General features: G+C 34.6%; 1 pseudogene; it reads left to right on the top strand.

Annotated features, from left to right (window-relative positions):
• Positions 1 to 19,048: 19,048 nt before the first annotated feature.
• Positions 19,049 to 19,873, top strand: LOC136217407 (nitrate reductase [NADH] 1-like; annotated as a pseudogene).
• Positions 19,874 to 25,024: the final 5,151 nt, after the last annotated feature.

The raw sequence follows: 25,024 nt of genomic DNA, 5'->3' as shown, positions 1-25,024 counted from the left end.
CAGGCTAACAGATATATGGTTAACTAATTTATTCTAATGGATCGATATATCGACTAATGGATGGAAAGAACAGGTTAGCAGATATATGGTTAACTAATTTATTTTAATAGATTGGTTAATGGTTTTTTTATTAATAGATTGGTAATCCGGCTATATACACTCCTATCAAATGGTTTAGCGTTTAAAATGGTGTGAAATTCATTTGTTAATATAATTATAACATACACCACCAACAATCAAGTTCAATAAACATTTACAGAGTGCGTAAAAGCCGGGTTTAAACTATTATTCACCATTTACATATTTAAACTTTTGTTATTTGGTTATTAATCCATTATTTGGTCACATTTATTAACTTAACTGTTATTTCATTACGTAAGAAATTTATTACAAAAAAAAACTTTTAAAATGTATATATATTAAGTTTAAGTGTTAAAATATCATCATACCATGTTTTATGATTCTATAAATTATGTGAAATTTTCACCCATTAAAATAAGTCAAAGTTATTTGAATAGATGAGAGCTAACATAGTGCTTATAAAAGATATTTGAAAATTACAGGTTTGAATTGTTTGTTTGACAGCAACTAGGTAGGCAACATAACTATTAACTACATAAGCAATGTTATTATAATGACATAATCAATGTCTGTATTGATGTAATATTTCCTTCCTTAGAAAATGGTGGACACAAAGTGAGATAAATGGTAGCTTAGTAGCTAAGTGAGGAAACAAGTGGGGAAGTTTGCAGGAATAGAGAGTATATAATAAAAATTAGACATGTGACCCAAAACATGGGTTTCCATTATAGTATTATAGGGCAGAGAGAGAACTGGCAATGTTAAATGGTTGATGAAGCATCAAACCAGAAACATGGGGACGCTCTTCTTTGTTTCTTTCCTTGTTTCTTTTACTCTTTCTATTTATCACTTTCTTTCAATTATACCCCTACAATACAATATTATTCACTTCTTAAATCATTCATACACAAAATTAAATTAGCCATCTTTCAAGTAAAATAATACTAGTATCTATTTTTTAAAGCGTTCTCAATTAGGGATGACAACGAGTAGGGTACCCACGGATAGTGCCAATCTCAAACCTTTATCCGTTTATTTTTTAATTACCCGTATCATTTCCATTACCCTAACAGGTGTATGTTTTACATCACATACCCGTGCCATTTAATTCACGGGTATTCGCGGGTACCTTTACCCGTTAGAAATCAATAAATAAAACAAAAAATATTACAAAATTTAACAAAGTATAAATTTAATAAATCAACAATCTAAAAATTGAACAAATGGAATCTTAATCAATAAAAATAAAGTAGCTTAGTAGTATCACTTAATGGTTGAAAAACGAAAGGTTGATGTTCAAATCTCACATCTTATATCTAAAATACAATAATATTTTTTAATATATAAAAAAGTTATGACGAGTTCCGGATGCCGGATACCCTAGGGGGTCTTCTCATACCCGTCTCATATAACGGATAATAGTTTTGATCTCATACCTGTCATATACCCTTTTATACAGGGTATGGGTTGTCCTATTAGGATCGAGTAATGTCGGATACTCGCGAGTAGAATATCCGTTACTATCCCCATTCTCAATCACCGTCTTGAACATCAGAGCGGGTTCTTTAACTATTTTCCTATCTTATTTCAGCTGATCAGTATGGCCGCTTTATTTATTTTTTCAATCCATATTATCTGAAGATATCAATTTACTATGTCAAAACTACCCTTATTAAAATCGTAGAATTCCTTCCACATTGGGATAAGGGATGTCAGATCTGAAGGATGCTGTTGGCAATGGCATTGAGGAATTTAGGTCAATTATTACCTGTTTTAATGGTAATAATGAAGTATCCAAATCAGACTGATAAATTACATTTTTATTGGTTATATGAGGCAATAATTAACAAGTATGGTAAAATATGTTCCCTTCCTTATCACCAAAATAAATTCATTTTTATTTCACATTCGGTGTAAGTTTTTTTGGTTACATAAAACTATATTTATAATTAAATTAAATTAAATAATTAATTTTTAATTTTTTAAGCAGAATTTAATAATCCCTCTTATGTTTTGATGATAATTAACCAAGTATATTAAATAAAAAATATATACAAATTAATTCATTGTTTTAGTTTAGTTAAAAGAGTAAAACTCATCTCATTTATATTTGAAACTTGTAATTTTTACAATTTGAAATAAAAAAATTACAATATTTCTATAACCAGTGGCGGAACCAGAACCCAAATTAAACCGTGACTTAAATATTTAATAATAAATTTTCATAACGTTAAAAATATTATATCACGTAAAATTCAATAATTTTTAACATAATAATTTGGGAGGTAAATTTTTAAAATCCAGTCAGTTAGGGCTGGACAAATTTTTTTTAGTTTCCAATACGTTAAAACTGTAAAAATGTTATCATTTTTTAGAAACTAGCATTGAACTAATAGAAAATTAAATATGTTTACTTTTTTTTAATGGTAAAGATATAATAAAAATGAATATTAAATATGTTTACTTTTTTTTAATGATAAATATATATTAAAAGTGAATTCAAAAGTGTTATCAAAATAAAAATAAAGAGTTCATTTAAATTAATTAATAATAGTAACATGTTTTTATAATTATTGAAAAATAAAATTAAATAAAAACTTTTTAAAAGAAAATAAGGTTGAAAGGAGTTGAACATAGGACATTTCAAATAGGAGTAAGCATATTTAACCATCTCATCAACCTTTAAACATTGAAATGATACTATATACAGTCAATATAATTCTCTCCAAAATATTATCAGACATCATTACTAAAAAAAAAAATTCTCAATTCTCCGGCGGCCTATCAGGGCTCGAGCCCACCCCAACCCCCCTAGTTCTGCCCATGTCTACAACCACATCATATGTAAAAAAAATTAAAAAGATTAGGAAAAAGATTTTGTTGTCTTCATTTATTGATTCCACTATTTATTTATTATATATTAAGTCTATTATTTTAATTAATCTCTATAAACTCATATTTTATAGTACACATAAGATATTTAATGTGTATTGATCATATAATATGACATGTAATATGAAACAAAAAAATCTCTAACGATACATGTAATATGAAATGGAGAGAGTATATACTTGTGTAGATTATCCAATTGATCTCATGGACTTTAAAGATACTTCATTAGCCAATTAAATTTGTTTAAAGTAACACATTGATCCCTAAATTGGTTACGGTTATCTAGTAACTCTTCTGAATTTGAAATTTTTTAAATCTAACTATTAGATATTTTTAAGCAAGTTTGTAAGGCTAATGAGATATCTATAAAATTTAGAGTAACAATCAAATAATATAAACAAGTATAGAAGGTTCGTGATGTAGTAAGCATATAAAAAATAATTTCGAACTATTAAAAATATAAATTTCAGACGAAAATGAAATAAATAACAATATGTTAACTGAGTTTTATATTTAAAATTGACTTCTATGATCACGGAGGGCTTAATATGACGAAAAACAAGTTTATATACTTAGGGCCCGTTTAACACGGTTGGTATTGTTTGTTGTTTGATGTTAGTCATTTACTGTTAGTGATAGTTAATACATATTAGCTGATTTTACCGTTAAAAGTAACTGTTTTAAAATTTTATTAAACACTTTTATCTCTTGTTTATAATTGAAATGCAAAAAGTAGTTTCAAAAAACCGAAACAAACGAATGTTTAAAGCGTTAAAATGAAATATAGTGTTTTCTTTTTGCATTTTAAAAAAGAAAAGTATATATATATAGTATGCATACGTACTGATGTACAATATATAAGAGTGAGTCTGAAATGCCATCCCATGACATGTCAATCAGGAATCGGTTTGATCACAAAATTGACGTAACAGTAGTTTAATGTAGAACTGCATTGTCATAATCGTTCCTTCTTCTTCTTCTAATTAAATGCAATTCCAATTGAATTTTAAAGAAAAATAGGTAGCATGTGCAAATCTTGATTGACTGACCACCGACTCACTGACTGACTCAGTGGGAGACCATTTTGGTTTCTCCCAGCAGTTAAAATTAAAAACCCACAATCTGCTTCTTGACGTCTAAACTGCAATTTAAATATGTAGCCATAGACTCCCACCCACTTGTCGTTTCTATCTAGCTCAAGAATATAACAACCTACTTTCTACTTCCTATTCATGTATTTCTCACTTCAATTACAAATATTTCCAAATACTGTACTACAGGTGTCAAATTTCTTCAATTCACTACGTAATCCTATACTAGAAGATATCTAAGTCTTTTTCTATATATATATATATATATATATATATATATAAAAGTACCATATATTATTTAATTAAATTAGAACCTACAAATACAAATACAACACAATAATTAAAAGAAATAAAACCTCTCATTCTTATACAGATTAATTCGGGACGAGTTAGTTTTAATCGCAAACTAACAAATATGTTTCTTCTCAAGCTAAACTTGAAGGAGTTAATTCCGGTTTTATGGACTAAATCCATAGAAATAGTGAAATCTCCATTGTTGAAGGTGAAAACCTTAACAAGTTTCACAAAGAAGAATATATAATTTGTATTGATAAAAAGTTGAGTATTACAAAGAGAAAGATATGAATTTATATCACTTCAAAACCTAAATGGAAAATTACAATAAAGGACAATTATATAGTTAATTAAAAATGTAAAGATAAGGGTAAAATGGGTTGAATATAAATTGGTGGCATGGATGGTAAATAAGGAGTGACAAAGGTTGTAAATAAGGAGTGACAGAATTGTAATTAAGGAGGAAGCTGGAGTAAGGAACAAGTTCTTTAAATTGAATCCAAGCGGAGCGTGGATTGGCTGCTGGACTTTTCTCTGGATCATTCCTTCATTCACGCGGAGCGTGTTTTCACTCAAACGGAACGTGGATTGGATGTTGGAACTTTTCTCCGGATCAAACCTTCCTTCACACGGAGCGTGCTGTCATTTACGCGGAGCGTGCCTGAGTTGCTGACCTGCCGTGTGGAACTATTTTGGCCTCTTTACTCGATTGTTGCTCGTGCTTACTTCCCTCGCCCGGACTCGATCCTCCAAGGAGATGCCACGCATGATACACTCTCTTTTAAAAAGAACTTGACCCCAACTTACTTGCTACATATTGATGAGACGTGTTCGTTTCGAGCGGACCCAAGCTCTCAAATCGAACCAAGGTGTTGTTCGAAGTGAATTCAAGAAGCCCACTCCACATATCGCCAGATTCACCTTCTCCTCCCGAGCTTTTCCCAATAGCTCAACTAGTGCCTCACCACGGCTTTCATCTTCCGTGGTACTCACCTCCCAATCTCTACCAACATCGAATGGAATGTCTTGGCGAAGCTTGTGAAACCACTTCCCCACAAATGCTTGGATGGTCTTCCAACGCCCCTTATCTCGTTGAATCGACCACCCTTGGATTCTCTTGATCTCCTCATCACGAACTTGAGGAATCAACACAATCTTCTTCCGCTCATGGCCTACCTCGAATGGAATGTCCCAATGACACGTATCAACCCAATTAGGATCAATCCCACAAATGCTCTTCAAAACCCCAACATGGCCTTGAGTCGGATATGCTCGAACCCTAATATACCTCACGCCATCAACCCGGATGCTAGGTTCAACCTCCACTTGCTTATAGCTGACCTCAAATGTCATGTACCGGCGCCATATATCAACCCAAATTGAAGCGATCCCTTGAGTACTCTTCACAACCCAAACATGGTTTTGAATTGAATATGCTCAACCTTTGCTTTCACTCACTTCACTAACTCGGCTGTCATGCTCCACCTTGACTTACCCATGGTCCACATCAAACATAATACCCCAGCGACACTTGTCAACCCACTTCATAATGAACTCAAGCTTAGTTTGGTGAGACAGGTTTGGGCACAACAGGGGCCAAAAACAATGGAAGTTAAACTAAGTGGGTGTGTGAGATCTATGGAAGAATGGGGTAGTAACTTTAATGTTTGTTTCAAAGGTCAAATAGCGAAATGGAGGAGCCAGATGGATAGGCTTTGGGACAGTAAAGATATGGTGTCTATCACTCAATTCTTCAATGACAAGCGGAATCTAAACAATGTTCTCGAGGTGAAAGAGAGATTTTGGAAGCATAGAGCAAAGATGTTTTGGCTAAAGGATGGTGACAGAAACGCCCAATTTTTCCATGCTACTCTTAAGGTAGGGCAGAAATATAACTTAATTCAATCACTTGTTGATAAGTCGGGTACTGTAAAGAATTCGCAGAGTGAAGTGAGGGATTTGGCACACCCGTACTTCAAATCGGTTTTTACTACAATAGGTACAACTGCAACCGACACGGTTTCAGTTATCTCCTCGATGATAGGCAATCATACAAATGAGCTTCTTACGACTCCTTTTGAGGTCACTAAGTTTAAGGAGGCAATTTTTTCCATGAGTGTAGATAAGTCATTGGGTCTTGATGGCTTGAATCCGGGGTTCTTCCAGTCATTTTAGGACATTTTGGGGACGGATGTAGGGATAGCATGCACATATTGGTTGAGTAGGGTTTCATTCCCATCGGGCCTGAATGATACAACAATTGTCCTAATCCCCAAGTGTGAAAATCTGAGTGCACTAAAGGACTTTCACCCTATTTCGTTGTGTAACGTACTTTACAAAATAATTACAAAGTTCCTTGCAAAACGTCTGAAAAGGGTGCTTTCGGATCTAATTGGAGGGCCTCGGTCAGCTTTTGTTCCTAGGAGATCAATAATTGATAGTGTTCTGGTAGCCTTTGAATCAATTCATTATATGAAAATGCAGAATAGGGGCATATCAGGGCAGGTGGCCTTGAAAATTGATATAAGCAAGGCCTATGATAAGGTGGATTGGAACTTCCTGCAACAAGTTATGACCTGCATGGGCTTTAATGATAAATGGGTGCAGTGGATTATGTTGTGTATTACTACCGTTAAGTACATGGTAGCAATTAATGGGGACTGGACAAATTAGATTGTGCCTCGAAGAGGTTTGAGACAAGGGGACCCACTCTTACCATATTTATTCATTTTGTGCACAGAGGTGCTATCTAAGTTGATTAAGAGGGCTGAAGCACAAAATCTCATTTCAGGTTGCAGAATCTGTAGACAGGCACCGTCAGTAACACACTTGTTCTTTGCTGACGATAGTTTTCTTTTCTTCAGGGCCAAGTAGACCTGGACATGAGCCGGGTTGGGCCGGGCCTTTCGGGCTTTTAATAAAGCCTGACGAGCCCAACCCGTAAGAAATTAGTCGGGCTCGGGCCTAAGATATGAATCCCAAGCCCGCCCATCCAAGCCCATCTATATATTAAAAAAAATACAATTAAATAAAAAATATATTTATAAACACTTGTTCCAAAACCTTTGCATATTGGATTTAATGAATTTTAACTGTAGTAGTTAAATTCAATTGGTGCTCTAATTGATGTAATACTAATGGTATTTTGCCTCTTTTTGGATGTACTTGTCATTTACACAGAATTAATGTTTGCATTCCATTAAATAATAAAAACACACGATGCTCTTCTGGGTATAGATTAATTTATAAAAATATAATTTATGTTTTTTTTTATGTTTATAAAAGTATATTGTAATTTATATTTATATATTATAATATAATATGTATATATATATAATAGTTGATATCTCAATAAATTTCGAGTGTTTTTCAGTTCTAATGTTGATATCTCATCAATTTTTCTTCACCGGATTACGTCCTATGGGGTGCCATTGGGATCGACCGGGACCACTCTGATGCCAAAGTCAGTAAGACTCTCAAGAATAAAATAGTAATCACGAAGTAGGGTTAGAATAATGTGTACCTAGAATACCTCATAGCAGGGGTATTTATATAGGATTATGTAACAATCGTAATAATCCTTCATTGATCGCCTTTGAATGTAGTTTAATGCTACATTCTTTATGTCTAACCGTTAATGCCTTTTAAGGAACCATTAACATCATTAATGGCGACAGTTTCTTTGATAACTATTTTTGATGACTCCTTGGATGGATCTACCCTGGATATCATATCCATACCTATCTGGCGGATGTGGATCTTTATAAGGCGAATCCATGTGGCTGGGTCTCCATGGTGCATATTTATCGGTATACGACGTGGCTATGTCCCAACGGATTTTCTCTGATTGGTCCTTCCTTCTACGGGTATTTATGGTCTTTCCCCAAGGATAATTTTTGGATGTTATCAAATGTCAGTATGGAGGAGAAGGATGAAATCAAATGGATCTTGAGGGTGCACACACCTCTTGACACATGTCGATATTTTGGGCTTCCGTCTCTGATTTTGCACTCAAAACGTCGGACTTTCATCTTCCTAGTAGACATATTGCATAAGAAACTCAACAGGTAGGGTTCTGTTTTCTTTCTCAAACAGGTGAGGAAATTTTACTTAAGTCTGTTGCACATGCCCTTCCTACCTTCTACATGAGTACATTTTTATTATCTAGCTCTGTTTGTGATGAATTGCAAAAATTAATGAACCCTTTTTGGTGGGGTGCGGAGCCTGAGGGGAAAGGGGCATTCATTGGTTTGATTGGGCTAAATTATGTCAGACTAAGGATTTAGGAGGTATGGGATATAATGACTTGCATGTGCTTTGAAGGAAAATAGGCAAACGTTTGGCAGCGAAAATATAAATTTTTTAACCTATTTCATTTAACCAAGATCCGTTAACCGTTATTTCATATAAAAAGGGATAGAAGGATATACCTTTTGAAGTTCTATGTACTATTACAATCGTAGTGCCCACAACTCTTACTCCGAGTTCCCGAGCACAAAACAAAAACACAATTCAAAAGATGATTAGAACTCAACCGTATAAAAGCAACTAAAGCAGATTGCCTCTAATAAATCAACACAAGATCAATGATTAAGAGAAAGAGATAAAAAATCAATTGAACGGAAGCAAACGATGAAGAATCGATCCACTACGGTAGGGGGCCGAATTTTCTCTCTCCCGGGATGCTTGTGATCGCCGAAATTCTCATTAAAGGGGGTATATATATTCTCTTCCATCTAAACCCTAGCCAGATAGAATTAGGTTACTGAATAAGAATTTAATTCGGAACAAAATTCTTATTGTTATTATCTATAATTATATTTAATTACAAAGATAATAATAACCTATTGACAGGATAATAACATGAGCAATTTAATCTCATTAAACCTCCTAACTTATTTATCCCATAATTAATTTAATTCATAATCATAATCTAATTATAATTGTTTAAATTAAATTAATTTCTTTATGTATCTACTATACATAAATCGCCCTCTATACTACTGGGCCTTAGTGGACTCAGTTGGGCTTCCGTCAATTAATTAACATCTGTTTCTCTTTTGGGTTCCAAGTCTTATGTGTGACCCATTAGGTTCTTATTGCTTCTAGCCGTATGCAACTATTAAATTAATTTTCTCAGAATTATATTTAATCTTTGCATAACGGAATGAGTACGTGAACTGTGATTGGCAGATCCGAAACATTCCCCCAGAGCTATAAGAAGACAGGTTGATTCTATCGTTGACCTTTTCGTATTAGTTATAGTATAATTCGATCCTTTGACAACTACATTCTTGAACTGAATCTTATGACTATGAGCAATGTCAAGTCAAATATAGCGAGACGTTCGTTTTACTTGTACAGACCGAGTTAACTCCAATTAGATAGATTAAGTGAAATCTGCATTTCAAGTCTTAAGCTATCACCTTGCAAGGATTTAGAGTTACGTCTTCCACAAGCGATCCTTGGACGTATCTCCCATTTATCAGGAGTGACAAATGCTCAATCTAATGTATAACTATCCTGCAATTACTTCCTATGATACCCAACGTCTGTCGTACACACCCCAGAGTCATCCCTGTTATTGACCGTGTTACAACAGGATCAAAGTATCACATTCCAGAATCCAGAATCACTAATTAACATTCCTTTGAGTCTAAGGATTACTTATACCTATTAATACCAATGAGATGAACATGCGACAAGGATAAATCTACTCATCCTGTTATCTCAAGTCGGGTCCCCAATCCTAATGAACTCCATTCATTGGATCCATGTAACTGTCCAGATATCTGCATATCTGAAGCTTGTGAGATCAGCTCTCTGTCTCGACAGAAAACATTGTTACATGCAAGTCTGAACAGTGTTATGTCAATCCCTATTCAAAACATATCACTTGACTTGGGGTTGTTTTAAGTTTATTAGTTTATTATAATGTTTCGTCTCACTTCATGCTTGTATGAACACTTTATAATCACTTTAAATAAACTCAGGGATTTCCTTTTATTAGACTTATTTAGTTCTTTAAAAGAGGTTGCCTTTATATAGTTATGAAACCATATCTTATTAAAACAAATGATATAAAGAACAATTCATTTAAATTAGGTTTATATCTTGGAACAATTGTCTATAGGACACTAAACCCCAACACACTCCCACTTGGACTTAAGCCAATTGTTTCTACAACTTATCCCAGTAGAACTTAGATGATGATCATGTACTTTCTGTGTTAAGGGATTTGTCAATGGATCTGCAACATTGTCCTCTGTATGTACTCTTTCTATTCTCACATCTCCTCTTGCAACAATCTCTCTTACAAGGTGGTATCGCTTAAGGTAATGCTTGGATGCATTATGAGACCGTGGTTCCTTTGCTTGTGCAATGGCTCCATTGTTATCACAGTACAGAGTAATGGGATTCATAATGTCAGGTACCACACCAAGTTCTGTAATGAACTTCTTAATCCAAACTGATTCCTTTGTTGCTTCCTCAGCAGCGATGTACTCTGACTTGGTCGTAGAGAAAGCTACGCTTCCCTGCTTGGAACTCTTCCAACTGACCGCGCCCCCATTCAAGATAAACATGTATCCTGATTGGGAACTAAAATCGTTCTCATCCGTGAGATGAGTGGCATCTGAAAATCCTTCTATTTTCAGATCCCCTTCTCCGTACACTAGGAACATATCTTTAGTCCTTCTTAAGTACTTAAGAATGTTCTTGACGGCATTTCAATGCTCGTCACCCTGATTACCTTGATAGCGACTCGTTATGCTCAATGCGAACGGTACGTCAGGTCTAGTGCAAAGCATACCATACATAATCGTACAGATTGCGCTGGCGTACGGAATTACAGCCATGCGTTTCTTATCATCTTCGGTTTTAGGACATTGATGATTGCTTAACTTTATCCCATGTACCATGGACAAGTTACCTCGTTTCGATTCAAGCATGCTAAACCACTTTAGCACCTTTACAATGTATGTAGCCTGTGAAAGACCAAGCAGTCTTCTTGATCTATCTCTGTAGATCTTTATACCAAGTATATAAGCTGCTTCACCAAGGTCTTTCATGGAGAAGTTACCTGATAACCATACTTTCACCGACTGTAGTAGAGCTATGTCATTTCCCATTAGTAATATATCATCCACATATAATATGAGAAGTGCAACTGAGCTCCCATTTGATTTCTTGTAAATGCAAGCTTCTTCACAATTTTGTTCGAAACCAAACTGTTTTATAGTTTCGTCAAAACGCTTGTTCCAGCTTCTAGATGCTTGCTTGAGTCCATAAATGGATCTCTGAAGTTTGCAAACCTTGGTTGCATCTTTTGATGTGAAACCTTCAGGTTGCATCATATATACATCCTCAAGCAGGTTTCCGTTTAGGAAATCTGTTTTCACATCCATTTTCCAAATCTCGTAATCATAGTGAGCGGCAATAGCAAGCATTATTCTGATTGATTTGGACATGGTTACAGGAGAGAAATTTTTGTCATAATCAATTCCTTGCTTCTGACGATATCCTTTCGCTACTAACCTAGCTTTGTAGGTACTAACCTTTCCATCCATGTCGGTCTTCTTCTTGAAGATCCACCTGCACCCAATGGGTTTTATCCCTTCAGGTGGATCAACCAAAGTCCACACTTGGTTAGTGTACATGGAATCCATTTCAGAATTCATGGCATCAAGCCATGCTTTAGAATCTGGACTGGTGAGAGCCTCTTCTTAGTTTTCAGGTTCGTCATCTAACACGGGAACCTCATCATCATCTCCCACTAGAAAACCGTATCTAACTGGGAGTTCACGAAATCTTTATGATCTACGAGTAGGTGGTGGCACTTGAGTCTCATCGAATGGGACTGCTTCGGGTTCCTCAACCTTCTTTGTTGTTTCAGCAGGTGTTTCTTCTTCTTGAACTTCATCAAGTTCAATCGTGCTTCCCTTTTCTGTTTCTTCGAGAAACTCTTCCTCTAAGAAGGTTGTGTGCTTGGATACTATTACTTTCTGATTATCTGGATGATGGAAGTAATACCCCATAGTTTCCTTAGGGTATCCTATGAAGAAACATTTATCAGATTTAAAATCTAGTTTATCTGATGCTATTCGTTTTACAAATGCTGAACAACCTCATATTCTCATAAATGAGAAAGTAGGTTTCCTACCAATGAACAATTCATATGGCGTGGAACTGGCGGATTTAGTTGGTACTCGATTTAGGGTGAAGAGGTCAGTTTCTAAGGCATAGCCCCAGAATGTCTTTGGAAGTAATGCTATGCTTATCATAGATCATACCATATCTAGTAGGGTACGGTTCCTCCTTTCAGATACACCATTGTGTTGTGGTGTATAAGGAGGTGTCCATTGTGATCATATCCCACATTTAGTTAGATAATTCAGAAAATCATCTGAAAGATATTCACCACCTCGATCGGATCGAAGTATCTTTATTTTCTTTCCTATTTGATTTTCTATTTCATTCTTGAAGCATTTGAATTTCTCAAAAGCTTCGGACTTGTGCTTCATCAAGTAAACATAACCATATCTGGTATGGTCGTCTATGAAGCTTATGAAGTATCTGAATCCTCCTCTTGCTTGGACTGACATAGGACCGCATACATCTGAATGTATTAATCCTAGAATGTCTGATACATGCTCACCTTTATTGCTAAAGGGTGTCTTTGTCATTTTACCTTTTAAACAGGCTTCGTATGTTTCCAATTATTCAGAATCGATTGAATCTATAAGCCCATCTTGATGTAGCTTAAGCATGCGTCTTTTGTTTATATGGCCTAAACGATAATGCCACAAGTAAGTCGAATTATCTAGCTTATGTCTTTTGGTATCAATTGCGAATACAGAAATTTTGTCATCTAACACATAAATCCCATTTAGTGATATTCCAGAAAAATATAAATTCCCATCTTTATAAAACTCGCAATGTTTGTTCTTTATTGAAATATTAAAGTCGTCGTCAACAAGACAGCTAATAGAAATAATGTTTCTGGATATTTCTGGAACATACAAACAGTTCCTTAATTCTATTACAAGCCCAGAGGGCAAACTCAAAGCATAATCTCCAATGGCGAGCGCGGCAACTCTTGTTTCCTACTCGCAAGTTTATGCTTCCTTTCATCAATTCCTTAGTCTGTCTGAGTCCCTGCATATCCATACAAATATGAGATCCACATCCGGTATCTAATACCCAAGATTCAAACTGTGAAATTGTATTTATTTCAATATAAAACATACCAGATGTCGAAGTTCCGGCTTTTCCCTTCTTGAGGTGGCTAGGTACTCCAAACAATTTCTTTTCCAGTGCCCATCTTCACCATAAAAGTGGCACTCTCCTTTGGGCTTCTTCACTTCCATCCCTTTTGCATTGGTGAGCATGGCCCCATTGCCCTTCTTGGGATAGATAGGATTGGGAGGGTTCCCTTTCCTCTTCTTTGATCCCTCAATAGCAAGGGCTGGTATTCCCTCGTTTTCTTTTATATTGGGCTCGACTGTCTCGAGCATATTTGCAAGCTCTTCAAAAGAGGTTTGCAAGCCATTCACCTGGTAGTTCATGATGAACTGTGAATAACTCTCGGGGAGGGATAGAAGAAGTAAGTCTACACTTAGTTCATGATCCATCGCATCTCCAATCATCTTGACACAATGTGTCATTACAGATGTGCCCTCCTGCATCCTGCATCGATATAACTGCTTCGATATCTCGTAGCGTTCGCACCGAGTTTGATCCCCAACAACTCTTTCAGGTGCGCGATCATAGAATAGGCATCCATCTCCTCATATTGCCTTTTCAATTCCGGTGTCATCGATGCAAGTATGATGCATCCCGCGTGATCGTCATCAGCCTTATGCTTCCGGTAAGCATCGATCTCTTAGATGGGAGCACCACAAGCCAGGGTAGGGGGTATCGATGTACCAAGTACATACCCTATCTTATCGAACTTCAAAACGATTTTGAGGTTGCGATACCAGTCAGTGAAGTTTGAACCGTTCAACTTGTTATCGGTAAGTATATTTGGCAGATTGGTTTTAATCATGATTTTAGGAGTGTTTTAATTTAACCTGAAAGTGAGAAAGAGTAAACGTATGTTATTCATTTGCTTTAAAATACATCAATCTAAAATTATAGGTCTTTTAATTCATTTTAAATTGCTCCCACTATTTTGCCAAATTAATAGCCCTCCATATTAATTCGAAGAATTTCACAAATCCTTTAGTGAGCTAGGATCCTAACTCTTGAAATTTCACCTTGAGTTTACTCAACAAGCTAGTCTCATTTGTTAGATAGATTCATGCAATCAATCACATCAACAATGTGATTCCTAGGTTATTGGGTTACTAAGCACATTAGTAACTAATGTGTTATTCATATTAATCCCAACCATATTGCCCATTAGTTTATGACAACATGAGTTTACCCATCCAATTGTCATAATCTAATTTAAGTATTACCCCATATTCATGAAAAGGCGATTTTCGATAATTCAGGTGTTACCATAAGACCCCGAGCTTGAGTTTACTCAACAACCCAAAAGCCCCCAGTACTGCCGGCTGAATTATAATATTAGGGAGGGGCAACCGATTTTAATAAATTGCTTATTTACTTAACTTTTAATTAGTGAGGGATTTTTATTTTAAGTCTCACAATCTAACCTAGTCTTGATTTGCTTTAGCATATATCAGACACATACATTGGCGTTATGGACATATTATCTAAATTATTTCGTTGAGCCAGAAACGGAATAAACGGCCAACCCTAGGGAAATACTAACTAATACATATTTCTCTTCAGGTCTTCCGTCTTTTCCATGGCGCCTCGAAATTACATCAATATTAATTTCTATACTACTAAAGAAAACTTCAATTAACTTGAAGGGAATTAGATGAGAGGAAAAATTACAATAGATAGTAGATAGGCAGGACACGCAGGTCCTATTTTAAAAATGCCAAAAGACTAAATAGAGGGTCCAAATATGTCCATAACTCCAAACATACATAGACTCAATTAAATAAATTTAATTGGTTGATTACATAAAATATTTATGTAATATTTAGATTAATCACATTAACTTGTCAAAATAACTTGCATCCAATTTTAATTCTATCAGTTCTGTATCTTATATATTTAATATAATTAAAATGTAACAATTACATGTTAGATTAATATAACTATACAAAACGTTTGTTATGCATATCCCGGTTATTTTGATTTAATTCATTTAACACTTTTGATTTACAAATAGGTAAAACAAACTTTTAAATAAATTCTTTTATTCGATAATCAAAACAGAAAACTATTAATTTATGAAATATATATATATATATATATATATATATATATTTAAAACTTAATTCTATTTTAAAACGATTTTAAAATAAACATGTCTCGGCCGGGCCCGTGACGAGCCTAAACACGTGGCTGCTGTCGTTTGATAGAGCCATGCGTCTGGTCAGCCGCTGCCTTGCGGCAGCAGCGGCCAGGCGCAATGCGATTGCTGCCGCGAGGCAGCAACCGCATAACAGTGGTTCGTGAGGCGCAACCCGAGCTACTGTTCATTTTTTTATTTTAAATATATATATATATATATATATATCATATTTAAAACGGTTTTAAAACGATTTTCAGAAAAGAAGAAAATCCTTTAAAGATTTTCTGTTTTATCTTTAGAATCAATAAAACTAACTTTTATCAATCTAACTATAAAACTAATAGATTTTGTTATAATGATTATTAACCAAAATAATTAGGAACGTATGCATAATCAATTTTAATTAACAATTAATTAAAACTTATTTATCTTTAGAATTAATTAATGAAAACAGTTTTGTTAATTAACCTAACAATAAATATTTATTCAATCTGATTGAAAAACCTTTTAATTTTCATATATGAAATAACGGATTTAACGCAGGCTCTGATACCACTGAAGGAAAATAGGCAAATGTTTGGCAGCGGAAATATAAAATTTTTAACCTAGCTATTTCCTTTAACCAAGACCCGTTAACCGTTATTTCATATAAAGAGAGATAGAAGAAAATACTTTTTGAAGTTCTATCTACTATTGCAATCGTAGTGCCCACAACTCTTACCCCGAGTTCCCGAGCACAAAATAAAAACACAATTCAAAAGATGATTAGAACTCAACCGTATAAAAACAACCAAATCAGATTGCCTCTAATAAATCAACACAAGATCAAGGATTAAGAGAAAGAGATGAAAAATCAATTGAACGGAAGCAAGCGGTGAAGAATCGATCCACTACGGTAGGGGGCCGAATTTTCTCTCTCCCAGGATGCTTGTGATCGCCGAAATTCTCATTAAGAGGGGTATATATTTTCTCTTCCATCTAAACCCTAGTCAGACAGAATTAGGTTACTGAATAAGAATTTAATTCGGAATAAAATTCTTATTGTTATTATCTATAATTATATTTAATTACAAAGATAATAATAACCTATTGATAGGATAATAATAGGAGCAATTTAATCTCATTAAACCTCCTAACTTATTTATCCCATAAATTCATAATCATAATCTAATTATAATTGTTTAAATTAAATTAATTTCTTTATGTGTCTACTATACATAAATCCCCCCTATACTACTGGGCCTTAGTGGACTCAGTTGGGCTTCCGTCAATTAATTAACATCTGTTTCTCTTTTGGGTTCCAAGTCTTATGTGTGACCCATTAGGTTCTTATTGCTTCTAGCCGTATGCAACTATTAAATTAATTTTCTCAGAATTATATTTAATCTTTGCATAACAGAATGATTACGTGAACTGTGATTGACAGATCCGAAACATTCCCCCAGAGCTATAAGAAGACATGTTGATTCTGTCGTTGACCTTTCCGTATTAGTTACAGTATAATTCGATCATTTGACAACTACATCTTTGAACTGAATCTTATGACTATGGGCAATGTCAAGTCACATATAGCGAGACGTTCGTTTTACTTGTACAGGCCGAGTTAAATCCAATTAGATAGGTTAAGTGAAATCTGCATTTCAAGTCTTAAGCTATCACCTTGCAAGGATTTAGAGTTAAGTCTTCCACAAGCGATCCTTGGACGTATCTCCCATTTATCAAGAGTGACAAATGCTCAATCTAATGTATAACTATCCTGCAATTACTTCCTGTGATACCCAATGTCTGCCGTACACACCCTAGAGTCATCCCTATTATGGATCGTGTTACAACAGGATCAAAGTATCACATTCCATAATCCAGAATCACTAATTAATATTCCTTTGAGTCTTAGGATTACTTATACTTATTAATATCAATGAGATGAACATGTGACAAGGATAAATCTACCCATCCTATTATCTCAAGTCGGATCCCCAATCCTAATGAACTCCATTCATTGGATCCATGTAACTGTCCAGATATCTGCATATCTGAAGCTTGTGAGATCAGCTCTCTGTCTCGATAGAAAATATTGTTACATGCAAGTCTCAACAGTGTTATGTCAATCCCTATTCAAAACATATCACTTGACTTGGGGTTGCTTTAAGTTTATTAGTTTATTATAATGTTTCGTCTTACTTCATGCTTGTATGAACACTTTATAATTACTTTAAATAAACTCAGGATTTCCTTTTATTAGACTTATTTAGTTCTTTAAAAGAGGTTGCCTTTATACAGTTATGAAACCATATCTTATTAAAACAAATGATATAAAGAACAATTCATTTACATTAGGTTTATATCCTGGAACAATTGTCTATAGGGCACTAAACCCCAACATACTTCCACTTGGACTAAAGCCAATTGTTTCTACAACTTATCCCAGTAGAACTTAGATGATGATCATGTACTTTCTGGGTTAAGGGCTTTGTCAACGGATCTGCAACGTTGTCCTCTCTAGGTACTCTTCCTATTCTCACATCTCCTCTTGCAACAATCTCTCTTATAAGGTGGTATCGCTTAAGGTAATGCTTGGATGCATTATGAGACCGTGGTTTCTTTGCTTGTGCAATGGCTCCATTGTTATCATAGTACAGAGTAATGGGATTCACAATGTCAGACACCACACCATGTTCTGTAATGAACTTTTTAATCCAAACTGCTTCATTTGCTGCTTCCGCAACAACGATGTACTCTGACTCGGTCGTAGAGAAAGCTACGCTTCCCTGCTTGGAACTCTTCCAACTGACCGCGCCCCCATTCAAGATAAACAGATATCCTGATTGGGATCTAAAATCATTCTTATCCATGAAGCAAAATTCAGACAGATGCAAAATTGATTATTGACGCTATCCTATCTCCTCGGTTAGACTTGTGAGAGTTTGGCACAATCATTCAAGATTGTAGGTTTATTCTTTCATTAAATCCTAATTTTAATGTAGCGTTTATTTCTCACCTAGCGAATGGAGTTGCCCACTTGGTAGCATGACATGCTTGTTCCAATGCTAACGACTTTGTTTCCTTTATTCAGCCACAGTGACTGACGAATGTTCTTTTTAAGGATGCTAATCCTATTATTCAATAATATTTCAATTTCATTCCCAAAAAAAAAAGTTGCAACAATAACATTTATCATTGGCCTAAACCATACGTAGCCCCCTAAACTTGTCACGTTTGGTCATTTTGCTCCCTGAACTTAAGGGACGACTTATTTACCCCATCAACTTAATAAAAGTGATATTATTGGCCCCTTATATGCTGACATGTCATGTGTTGTTGTAACAACACAATTAGAGCGCGTGAAGCTATTGCTAATAGCAAAAAATGCAACGCTCACGTTTAGGACTGCACTCGCTTTGTCAAATATCATCCCGGCGGCCCCCGAAGTATTTCGTTAGTTGCCGGCACAGAAGACTTCGAATCGATTCACTCCGATAAAGCGAAGAAAATGCTAGAGGATTATCGAATCGGAGAATTAGTCGACTCAACAGTTTACACATCAGATTTCTGCTTCCTCCTCCGTCCACGGCGCTTCAAATCTGTTGCTAACACATCTTGCTCCGATTACAGAAATTTCACAGATGAGAAAAAAATCCATTGCAAACTGATAAAGAAGGACTCTCTTTCGCACGATGTTCGTCTCTTCCAATTCGCATTACCATGTGAAGATCAAGTGTTGGGATTACGAGTCGGACAACACATGTTCTTATGCGCCACCATTGATGATAAGCTCTGTATGCGAGCTTACACTCCGACCTCCGAAATCGACAGAGTTGGTTATTTCCATCTTGTAATCAAGGTTTACTTCAAAGGAGTCCACCCGAAGTTCCCAAACGACGGGCTAATGAGTCAACATCTGGACTCGTTCCAACTCCGTTCTTTCATCGAAATCAAAGGTCCTTCAAGTCACATTGAATACGCCAGCCGTGGAACCTTTATTGTTGACGGCAAAGCTAAGTCCGCCAAGAACCTCACAATGCTCTCCGGCGATACTGGAATTATGCCAATTTATCAGGTAATGCAGGCGATTCTGAAATATCCGGAGGATGAGACGGAGATGTTTGTTACTGTTTTCTTGAATAAATATGTTTAAGGGTAATTAAGTCTTTTACCACCAACTGCTGACATGGAGATCAAAATATCGGTCAAATGCCACGTGTTAGTGGTAAAGTCAGCCTACAAACGTGTGTATATCACGCAGTCAATTTTGTTTCCGTTGTGTCTAATTAAGGGGCCAATAATATCACTTTTATTAAGTTGAGGGGGTAAATAGGACGTCCCTTAAGTTCAGGAGGCAAAATGACCAAACGTGACAAGTTCAGGGGGCTACGTATGGTTTAGGCCTTTATCATTTCAAGCGGATGTATCCTACTATCTACAAAATTAGGAGTTTATATAAATCAATATTCTGATGTGTAAAGTTCCATTTTAAGATAGATGTGTATTAATTTTTTCATATTTTAATATGATATATTAGGTTTCGCTTAATACATTATTTGCCCTCAATTTATCCAAAAAGCTTGATTTATCATCTGTACTGTTAAAATAACCTGATTTATCAGCTTGATATATCGCACGTCTTAATTTGGGGTATGCAGTTCTAATATTAGAGAAGAGAAGTTTTACAGTTAAGCAAATAAAAACTTCATTTTTAATATATTCTACGAGTTATGCAATAACATTTTAAGGCGTGTGGAACACATTTTCCGTATACAGTTTACATTTTTGCAAATGAGTAATTAATTGATTACATTTTACGGAAGTTCATGAGACTAACTGAATATTTAATGCAAGTTGAGAAGACTACCAGAACACTTTAAAAATATAAAAGACCAATCAACCTTTTTTTTTTAGAGAAGTTTCGGGGCAAATAATGATTAAGACATTATATTTTGTTCTGCTGTGAAGAATTGAATATATACAATTTTTTAAAACAATTTCAATATATATATTGATTATATACATTTCGAAGCCAAGATTTTAAACATATTCAATGTGGAAATCTATTAATCTGGTTATTCTCTAATTACTAAATAAATAAAATATAAATGAATGCGACCCTCAAAATGTTGATAACATTATTTTATCTACTCAATAATCATATCCTAAGTCAATTGACTTTTCATCAAAAGGTAAAAAAAAAACACAGTAAAATTTTGATAGATACTTGGATTAGGTGAAGGTTTGAAGTTCATAAATGATTATCCTAAAGAATGGAAGTGCACACGAGGGGGATTCAGCTTCCTTCTTTCCTGCAATATACATACAATTTTTGAAGCAGTAACTTTTTATTGGTCTGTTTTCTTTTTGTGCATATGGCAGTGTTGTGTTGTTTACATTAAATGAGGTAAAAACACAATATTCGAAAATTTAGGGGAAAAAACCACTGTAAAAAGAAAAGTCATAAAATACTACTACTAAATGGCCCCCACTCATTTCTCTTGCTTTATATCTATCAATCAATCAATCAAATCAATCTGAGGGACGATATTTTGTGCGTAGTGGGCATGAAATTCCACCCTAACATTTCTCCATCTCATGTCCGTTCACGACTAGAATTTTATTTATTTTGTCTTATTCGTAGTATTTAGCTTGAAATAGCCTAGGTTATGTTTCTGCCTTTTGAGTCCAATTTAAGTAAATTAGAATTTTGGAATCATGAATACATTAAAATCTTCATAAAACGAATTTCGATAAATTAATAATTTCTTTAAAATGTTAATTTTTTCTGGTTCGATTTGGATCAGTTTGGTAAATTAATACTCCATAAATTAATATTTTTATAAATTAATAAAATTTTATAATCCCAACATTATTAATTTATATAGGTTTTACTATAGATATACTTATAAAACGGATCAATAATTAACAGTATAATATATATTGAGATATATAGAAATAAACAAGATTGCAAATAATGTGAAGTATAGTATAATACAGACCATGTAAGCATATAGTCTGGTGAGAATTTGGGATTGATGCAGGGGCTCAATTTGTAGTAACTGTGCTGGGAACGGTCTCTATGAACACTGTAACGATCAAGTTAGTAAGGGAACAATAAATCTGATTGAAGAATAAGACAGATAATGTAAGGAGAAAAGTAGAAGAGAAAAACTTCTTTGTATCATGGAGCTCCTCCTATTTATAGGTAACCCTTTATGAGTAAAAAAATGTCCTAAATGCCCATCGGTTGATTTATGATCCCTCCACAGTCGTCGTGTCTTGATGGCTTCAAGGGGTAGTTGATGGAGCACATGGGCTGGAACTGCAATGTTGGACGGAATATCACTTTTGGGCTCATGTCTTTCATCAGAAATCCCCTCCCCCTTTTAGGTCATCGAGTAAAGTCAGTGTGTGTGCAAGCGTCTTTGGAAGATACATAGTTCCCTTAGGATGTTTTGTGAGCTCCTCGTGAGTGTGAGACCTTTGCTCATTCTAATGATTTACATGTTACACGTGTGACATGTTGTAATTTTGGCGGATGAGTTGAGTTGTCATAATGAGACAAATAAATCATTTAATGAATGTCAAACATGAGCAGTCATAATTGTCTATGTCTCCCAATGTTTGCGCATGCAATAAGTGGAACAACAATTGGTTTTTCCTTTCCCGGCTATAAATAGGGAAAGGAAAATTCAAGTTGTCTCGTTTTTTTTATTCCTTTCTCTTTTCTCTCCACCCTTGTTTTTTTGCGATTTTTCCGACAGAGAGCTTGGTGATGTTTTCGATAAAGATTTTAAGGCAAGTCTTCCATTATCTTTGCTTCTACTATCTTTCAATGGCTTCCCTCCTTCCCTTTCATCCCCCCTCCTTTAGAGATATTTGGGCCTTAAGGTCTACACGAAGCCCATCACCAAGAAGGCTTGCAAATTAAAAGCTTAAGCCCTGGTCATAAAAGTACTCACCGGAAAATATGAAGAGGTTGAAAAAATCAAACTTAGTGACATCTGACACCTTCTCCAAGACAATACTAGACAACATGAAAATCTTAAGATAATGCACAAGTTTGTCTCGAAAGTCCAAATGGAATCTAAAAGTCTCCAGAAGGATATCATGTCACACCCGATCCAAAACGACATCGAGTATGAATGGAAGATAGAATAATCAACTTCTAACAGTCCAAAATCAAAACTTATTTTCTAATAGATAAAAATTTCATAAAGACTACCTAAAATTTTATTAATTATTTGGCTTGAACTCGATAATTCTATCAAGCTTCCTACGTATCCCGAACGTCTTTAATCTTTAAATCGGGAATCAAAGCTACGTAGTTCTATCTATTTTAGGTAGTTCTCTTAACTTAGATAGTTCTCTTAACTTATTAACTCGTTTTAACTCATTCACACGTTGAATGGCACGCTAATACTTTAATTGTATATTTCACGTTGTTATAATCTTTATATATATAAATCATTTTATCAAAACGAATCAAATCGAACAACGTTTTATCAAAACGAATCAAATCGAATAACGTTTTATCAAAACGAATCAAATCAAGCAACGTTTTATCAAACGATTCGTACTCAAATCAACTCATAATAAAATAAATTGCTTTAACAAACCAACTCATAATCAATCAAACGTAAAACATTATAATTCAAATCATCAATCATTTTCAAAACATAATATAAAATTTGTGTGTGTGTGTCCATTAGACCTCGACATGGGCCGGGCTCGGGCCGGACCTGTCGGGCTTGTGATCAAATCTGATAGGCCCAAGCCCAGCTCAAGCCCACACTAATATAGTTGGGCTCGAGCGGGCTCGGGCCTAAAAAAGGAACCCAAGCCCGCCCGCCCATGCCCATATCTAAATTAAAAGAAATCAATTAAAATAAAATAGTAACTTGTTTAATAAAAAAATAATAAACATAATAGTTAATAAGTCTTAGAAATTAATTGTAAATTGAAAATACTGATTACTTATTTAATTATTTATAAATTTATATACGTAGGGTTTTTATGGACTCATTTAATTTATATAATTAAATTTATAAATAAATAAATATATATATATATATATATAACGGGCCGGGCCAGGTCTGCCGAGTATTTACATAGCCCAGGCCCGCCCATTTCCTTGGCGGGCTTAATCGGGCTTGGACCGGGTCGGGCCTGATACTATTTTTATCTGTCCAGACCCGACTAAATGGGCCTGGGCTCGGGACGGGCGAACGGGCTCATCGGCCCATGACGAGGTCTAGTGTCCATCCTCGAATTTCACCCGTGTAGCTTATCATAACATCAATCATATCAATAATTGAGATTTCTCATTCATATCTCGCCTTGCCCAACGTTAGGACTACCAGCCGTGCACTCTGGCCATACCGCCCTTAGGTATGGTCTTACAAAATATCACAACTCATGAAAATCATATTTAAACTTCAATCCAATTCACATAAATAATAACAATAACAACCGCAATAACTTTCGCAATTCAAAAATAATTCGTATAAAATAGTCAAATTCATTTCCTCGACCAAATTTTCAAAATACCACGATAATAAATAATTATTCTTAAAATCAAAAGTATATAAATATTTTAAATAATATATTTTAAACACTTTAATAAAACGTATTCAAAGCCACTTAAATAATTTAAAACTAAAACTTATTTTGATTTGTCACCGGGATATCCAAATATACCGTTAGACTCGTTATATTATCATAAGTCTATTTGTACTAATTTTATATTCAAATTATTGTACAAATTTTATATTTGACTTTACACCGACTCTACTTGATAAATATAAGTATTAGTCCTTCTAGTTTATAACTTATTTTAATTCGATAAATTGACGTCACTTAATTATTATATAAAATAACTTAAAACTAAATTTTAAAGTGAACACTTTTATCACACTATTCTCGTTTGTCACCGAAATTGTAACGTGTAAACTAAACTAGTATCGTTAATTATGACCGAAGGTTCAGTTAGACTCGTGACACTGCTAGGAGTCTATCATTACTAATTTTTATCTTCAAATTCATTGTAATTGTCCAAATCTATAAATATTTGGATTTTGACTATTTAAACTGACATCGTTAATTCTGACCGATTGTACATTTAAACTTATGACGCTGCTAAAAGCTCATTAATACCGAATTAACTTTCACCTTAAGGGACAACTGTCTAAATTTTATTTTATTTTTATTAGTAACTCATAGGTTTGATAAATTACTAATTTTAACCTTATTAAAATTCAAGGAAACTATCAAAACTAAACTTACACAAAATCGCACCTAA

This window comes from Euphorbia lathyris, chromosome 2 (assembly GCF_963576675.1).
Source record: "Euphorbia lathyris chromosome 2, ddEupLath1.1, whole genome shotgun sequence".
Classification (NCBI taxonomy): domain Eukaryota; kingdom Viridiplantae; phylum Streptophyta; class Magnoliopsida; order Malpighiales; family Euphorbiaceae; genus Euphorbia; species Euphorbia lathyris.
The sequence above is the reverse complement of the archived record's forward strand: the minus strand, read 5'-3'. Positions and strand labels throughout refer to the sequence as shown.